The sequence below is a fragment of the Mixophyes fleayi genome, chromosome 4 (genome assembly GCF_038048845.1).
Source record: "Mixophyes fleayi isolate aMixFle1 chromosome 4, aMixFle1.hap1, whole genome shotgun sequence".
NCBI lineage: Eukaryota > Metazoa > Chordata > Amphibia > Anura > Limnodynastidae > Mixophyes > Mixophyes fleayi.
Genome location: NC_134405.1, coordinates 18,469,187 through 18,476,576, shown reverse-complemented (window position 1 = coordinate 18,476,576; position 7,390 = coordinate 18,469,187).

The window sequence follows — 7,390 nt, the reverse complement described above, 5'->3', positions numbered from 1 at the left end:
AGTTATCAGTGACAGGCTGGGGATGGGACCGGGAGAAAAGGTGAGGTAAGAGAGAGAGGTGGGGAGTCATTAATACATAAAAGAAAAATGAAATGATGGTATAGAAGAGATAGATGCAGGGCTGGTGTTACCATTAGTCAAATCGAGGCAGATGACTAGGGTGTCAAGGTTCAGGGGGCACCTAAAACACTGAATGAGTGACATAATATAATTCATTAAGTGTTATTATTTTCTCCACCATGTCCAGCTCTGATTGCCGACCTAAGATATGGCGGGGAAGCAGCCGGCGGCTTTTTAGCCTCTGAAGTTCCCGACTGCTGCTCCTGCAGGTCATCGATGGGCTGGAAGTGTGGCACTGGACCGTCATGTCACCATGACGTCTCTGCCCAGCACCACACTCTCAGTATGCCCAAACCCTCCACTCCCACCCACTAATTTAATAAGCACCCAAAGGGGGCAGGAGGCAGAGATGCCCACCACCGACCTGGATCCTGGACCTTGCCTAACTTAGTTTTATAGGGGGAGTGCAGACCCCTTGCAATTGGTGATTTTTTTAACCATGGCCTGTTAAGCGCCAAGAAGTGTTTTCTTTTGTTCACCTTGCCTAAGGTAACCAATAAATTTCAGCTCCAGAAAAAGTCTTAAATTGTAATAAACCATCTCCCCCCTCTCATCCCCTTTCTATTAGTCACCTCCCCCAGGTCTTTCTTTTCCGCCCTGGGTATTAGGGAAAGGTCCATATGACGTCTATAAGGTGACGTCACCCACTGTGTGATAAACATGACCAGGTGACATTCGATTAATAATTGACAGTATTAACCCAACTGTAGTCATGATATTGATCGCCATCTAGGATTGTCACGGATGTGCTTTCGCTGGAATCCCTGCATTCTATACCCCTCTCACCTGGAAATACACATGGTGGTGAAAAGGATAATGACAATGCATAATACAAATTGTGTAATCCCTGCATAGCGTGCATTGTAATGATCTAGTTAGATAACGACACTGCCCGGGGACACTGAAGTCTATTTATAAAATATGTTAATTTTTTACTTAATATTCCTTTTCCATGCAATTTACCAACAACTTATCTCCACATCAGATGACACATTGATAACAATCCAAAGAGATATGGGTTACTATTACACTCTGAAGGCCCCTGGTCTGCTCTATTGAGTAGGGGGGGCAGTTCAGTTTGAGGCTCCAGTTCCCCTGTTAAAAAAAAAAATTGAAGGTCTTTTATTTACATTTAAATTATATATATACATATTGCTTTGGACCCTTTGATAATTATAAATGAGGACTCGGATGGGGACGAAGCGATGGGTTTGCATTATCACCACAGCACTTATCTTTAAGGGATTAAGCTTTTCCTCAGGTTTTTGAAGAAGCCAATAGGATCGTTGGGGTGGAGTCTGTGGGTAGCCTTTATAAGCTTAGGGTCATGTGACGTTCATCCTCTTCGCTTCAAGATTTCTTTGGAGAAGGAACTGCATTCAGATAAAGAACATAATTTGTTATTTCTGTCTTTCTCGCTCCTTTCTTCCATCTAACCCTAACTCTCCACCCTGCCCCCTTTTTTGTTCCAACCTTTACCCCCAATTTATCTTTAATTTTATCCCAACATTTTATTCCTCTTTGCTCCCCCCTTTTTTCCCCTTCCTTTTCCTCGGTACATTGCCCCATCCTTTCAAGTTCTTTACCAATATGCCCCGTCCTAGATGTGTGGTTACCCACCCAGCCCGTCTGATGGACTCGGTTCCTCCTCCCATACCCCCTCTCATGGATGTCCCCATCGGGACTATCCGCAGTAGAGCAGCACCAGTGGATAGGGCGGAAGGTGAACGGAGAGCCCCCCTCTCTGCCCCCGTTGAGCACCCCCCTCACCAGTCTCGGGATGGGAACTGGAGGGTTCTTAACCCGGCTCTCACTCCACCGCACCGCTCCCAGGCCCCTGGACGTAGAGCGCCTTCCTACACGTCATGCCCATGCCCACGCTGACGTCAATTTGGCGGGCAGTGCCGCGCTTGTTACTTCTGTTACTTTTCATCAAACCTTCCCATACCCATGGTATACACAACCCCCGCCTACATCCTCTTCTTCACTCTTCACCCCCCCCTTTTTCCCCCTGCGAATCAAATAGGTGTTCTATGTTCAGCTCACAAGTTTTCCCTTACAGCGGGCAACCAGTTTTAACCCATTACATGTCACCTTTTACACCTCAACCAGGTTTTTTCAATTACCCAAATAGTCTCTCACCCTATACACAGGGGTCTGCCCACCCCCTATTTGTCCCCCCTCAATTTACGCAGAACCTGATGCCGGTACAAACAGTTTAGCAGTCCTCTCAATCCAGTTATGAGTGCCTTACCCGTAACGTTAGTGTTTCATTACCCCCAATTAAAAACTGCTGAGATTCAGACAGTCGAGATGAAACTGTGGACACATATGTTAATTTAGCATCAGAAGTTTTGAAAGGCAGTCAGGTGGCGTTACTGGTGCGTCCCGAAGCTATAGTGGCTAATGTTTGTTTGTCTTCAGACGTGCAGGTCCTTGGTGTTGATGCAGCTACAGGACAGCAGAGTTCTCGCAGGGATAAAGATAGTCAGTCCGTGGCTTTGACGGCATCTGAGGAAGTAGCAGGGCTGTATGGGGTTCAGGATCGTGGTGAGTATGACCGCTTGACCTATGTTGACAGGCCAGGATCCGACTACGAGGTTTTGAGCACTGACGATGATTCCTCGGACTCTGACCAAGGGCGCCGTAAATTAATGCGCATTATGAATGTACACCTTAGACGGGATAGGAAACGCACTAAGGAACACAGGGCTGACAGAACCCTACCAGGAGGGGATATGGTTAGGTGGTCAAACACAGTTATTTTACGAGGTCTGTGCACAAGCTCACAGCAAAAAATTGACCAAGGCATTTATGTTCATGTTTTTAGTATCACAGATCAGGGGAAGTTGAAGCTCGCCCAGTCAAAAGCAAAGGAGGGAGAAGGAGAACAGGTAATTAGGTCATATGAAAATTGGATGGCGACTTTTCTCGTCTTTGCCTCTGCGTATCTGCCTACCAAGTATCAGTATATTTTGAAATACATTCATATGATACACAAAATGTATGCAACATGTGGGGACAAGTTGTGGAGACAATATGATGAAGAATTTCGTAATAAATTAGATGGGGCAGCTAGTATTCCATTAGTTTTCAAAGACATTGAGATCTGGATGGCCGTGCAGCAGTCTAGTTTGTCCAATCATTTATTATCTAGTAACACTAGAAACATAGAATCACGCAGGTCGGCCAGTCCTTTCTTGGCGGGAATAAATGCTTCAATTTCATTAATTCCCTCTGTAATAAAGGACAACAGTGCAGGTTTAGACACACTTGTCTGCGATGTGGTGGCCGCCACCCAGCTAAAGAATGCCTTCGTGGGCCCAGTGCACAAACCAATGTTAGAGCCCCCCCACGACTCCCAATAAGTAAAGCACCATCCCCTTTTTTCGTGTTGGCTATGTCTCAATGGCCGAATTTCTGTATAAAGGTTTCCCGGTCAGTTTTAAAATCCCTATAGATGGTTCCATCAAGGTTGTCGCTACCAGAAATTTTAAGTCAGCTTATGACCACCCTGATATATTTGCGGAAAAATAGCCAAAGAAGTTGCTCTGGGGCGTATATGTGGTCCTTTTCTTTGCCTTTTCCCCCTTAGACGATATGATGGTAGGAATTTGCTGGCGCTATATAAATAAATGTTGATGATGATGATGATCGCCAGTTGGTATCATTATCATCATTTATTTATATATTGCCACTAATTCCTCAGCGCTGTACAGAGAACTCACTCACATCAGTCCCTGCCCCATTGGAGCTTACAGTCTAAATTTCCTAACACAAACAGACATAGAGAGAGAGACACTAGGGTCAATTTGATAGCAGCCGATTAACCTACCAGTATGTTTTTGGAGTGTGGGAGGAAACCAGAGCACCCAGAGGAAACCCACGGGGAGAACATACAAACTCTGCACAGATAAGGTCATGGTCGGGAATTGAACTCATGACCCCAGTGCTGTGAGGCAGAAGTGCTAACCACTTGGCCACCGTGTTGTCCCCAAAAAGGTTCCTGGTAAATTCAGATTCATTCAAGATTTATCTTATCCTGAGGGTGGGTCCGTTAACAATGCCATTGACCCAAACTGTTCCTGCATTGTTTATTTGGACTTTGATGTGGCCCTTGATTTAGTTAAAAGTTTTGGCACCAGTACCCTTGTGGAAAAGGTTGATGTGGAATCCGCATTTCGCCTCCTCCTGTTACATCCCGATTCATTCTGGTTCATGGGTTTTAGAATTACTCAGGTTTTTTTTGTGGATAGATGCCTACCTATGGGTCTTTCTATCTCCTGCGCATACTTTGAATGTTTCAGTTCCTTTTTGCACTGTTGCATAGCGACGGGGGGGGGGGGGGGGGGTGACACACTATTTGGATGATTTTCTGCTGGTGGGTCCTGCTAATTCACAAGTTTGTGCAAATTTGCTGTTTGACATTCAGGCCCATATTTAGGTATTGAGATTGATTCTGTTGCAGGCTGCTGCCGCCTACCTCTGGATAAGGTGAACAAATTGAAAGAGCTAATCCTTTGGTTTGTCGTGCGAATAAGGTTTCTCTGCGGACAGTCCAATCCTTGTTGGGATCCTTTAATTTCGCTTGCCGCATTATCCCAGTAGGCAAAATATTTTGCCAAAAATTGCAGAAGTCAGCAGCTGGCGTTCATGGAGCCAATCTGAGGATTAGGATCTTCAAGAAAATAAAAGAGGCTTTGGATGTTTGGTCTACTTTTTTGCACTCTTTTAATGGTATACGCATTTGGCCCAAGCTTTGTTCTGAGTTGGAGTTGTTCACAGATGCTGCAGGTGGTACTGGTTTCGGGGCCTACCTCGGCAGATCATGGTGTGCAGCGCCATGGCCTTCGAGTTGGATTTCTCGAGGTTTGACGGGCAATCTTTTGGTTTTAGAACTTTTCCCAATTATAGTGACCATGGAGCTTTGGGGCAGACCGATTACAGAACAGAAATTTAATATTTTGGCGCGACAACTTAGGGGTAGTGCAATCCCTGAATTATCATAGTGCTAAATCACTTCCGACAATCCCTTTAATTAGGCGCCTTGTTTTACGCTGCTTACAGCATAATATCAATTTTAAAGCCAGACACGTATCGGATGTGGAGAACTCATTTGCCGATGCCTTGTCACGTTTCCAATGGGCTAAATTTAGGGAGTTTGCTCCAACTGCTGACACTGATGGTACCCCTTGTCCTTCTTATGTTTGGCAGATGGTCGAGCCAGCATAGTAGGACTTGCGGAGCAATCGTTGGCGCCATATACTTTGAAAGCTTACAGAACGGCAGGGTGCGATTGGAGACAATTTAAAGATGACCCTGGACGTCAGCACTTGGATCAACAACACAGGCTCCTGGAATTTCTTTGGTACAAGTATAGCCTAGAGCATACATTAACAATACTTTAGCTTAACCTTCATAGTGCAGCTACAAGGGGGACAGGACTTTACCAAAGGTTTTTTGGTCAAAAAAGCACTGCAGGGGTGGGCCAGTACCCACCCTGTTACACCTAACATTAGACGACTTATTGACATGTTGCGTAAGTTAATGATTGCTGTGCAGGAGGTGACTACTACTGATTTTGAGGCCCATGTTGTTCCGCTCTGTTTTCGCAATGGCATATTTTGGTGCTTTTAGGATTGGTGAATTGCTGACAGTGTCTAGGTTGTCTTATGACTAAAAAATGTGATTTTACAAGAGGCATCCCTGTTATGTAAGCTCCACAAATCAAAAACTGCCCAATTGTGTATGGGACGTTGGATCACTTTGGGAAGGCATACCGATCAGACAGTTTGCCCAGTAGCTTTGACCAGGGCTTTTTCAGGTGTTAGACCCTCTGGCAATTCGGTGTGGTTTCTTCATATTGATGGAACACCACTTAAAAAAATATCAGTTTTAATTCGTATTTAAGAAATCTGTGTCTAAACTATTGGACCAGGCCGATTTCGGTACACCTTCTTTTAGAATTGGTGCAGGTACTTCTGCGGCAGTAGAAGGATCCTCCGTGGAGTGCATCAAGAAGCTTGGGAAGGAAGGGATTTCCTTATTTTTCCTCAAAAGGGGGTCCTCATAGCATGGAGCACCTTCAAGGTTTTAAAAGATTTTTACCTGCATACCCCATTTTCCCTTTCTGTATCGCACTTCATCCATCATGCTCGGTTTGTCTTAACAGAGCCGTGGTTTGCTGCACATTGATGCTTGTGAATTTGTTGATGATGTCAGTAGCTTCTGTTAGATTGTTTTTCTAGTAAAATATGATATTATGTCTATTTACCTAGTTTATTGATTTGGTTATACAGATCTTCTTGCGAAGCCCATTCAAGTTTGGGTTGTCGGCCACTCCTTTGTTTATTGGGCAGCCAGGCATCCGGCTGCTTATGATCTACCTTCACGTAGTGCCCACGTACATGTTCAATGGTTTGGTAGAAGAGGAATGTGCTGGCACGATTTTAAAGGAATGGTTTTGGAGTTGATAGATAAAAAGCAGGCTCCTGAGATGATCATTATTCATTTGGGGGGTAATGATTTGGGCAGGGGCAAGACTATCAATCTGATATGGAGTATTATTGATGATCTAAGGTTTTTGGCTTTGAGGTAGCCTGGCATGAGCATTTGTTGGTCAGACATTATTCCGAGGTTGAATTGGAGAGGAGATCATGGTTTATGGAAATATTAAGAAGATAGGTTAATCGTAGTGTGAGGAAATTTCTGAAGGCTTCTGGTAGTTTTTTTGATTCAACACCCTGACATTAAATTTACTTATCCACATCTGTATAGGTCTGATGGGGTACACGTCACGGATTTGGGTTTGGATTTGCTTATCAGCAAGATATTGAAATTTTTGGCAGATTTCTAGGGTTTTTATGGTGCTGGGCTGCCGGTCCTTTAGAGGTCGCCAGCTTTGGCGGGAAAGCAGTGCAGTCAGAGGTCTAATACAAGGGCGCAAGTGTTTATGTTCGGCCCCAGTAGTCTCACCCTTTCGCTCTAGTCTCTTCAGGGTAACTTTTTTAAGTGCCTGTGGTATCCTTTGTTGGAACGTGCCTTTGAGACCAGAAGGGGTGGAGTCTTGTTGACGCCTTTAAAGTAGCGCCAGGGTTTTAGTGCCGGCTGGCCACCCCAATTTACTGTAGGTATTGAATTATTAAAGTAATTTCATTGTTTTCCAATAAGCATTGTCTATGCGATTTGAAGCATAAGCAATTTATTTAGCAAAAGCAAATGTTTAACATTTCATAAATAAGTACAGTACAGCCGATACATGATACATACG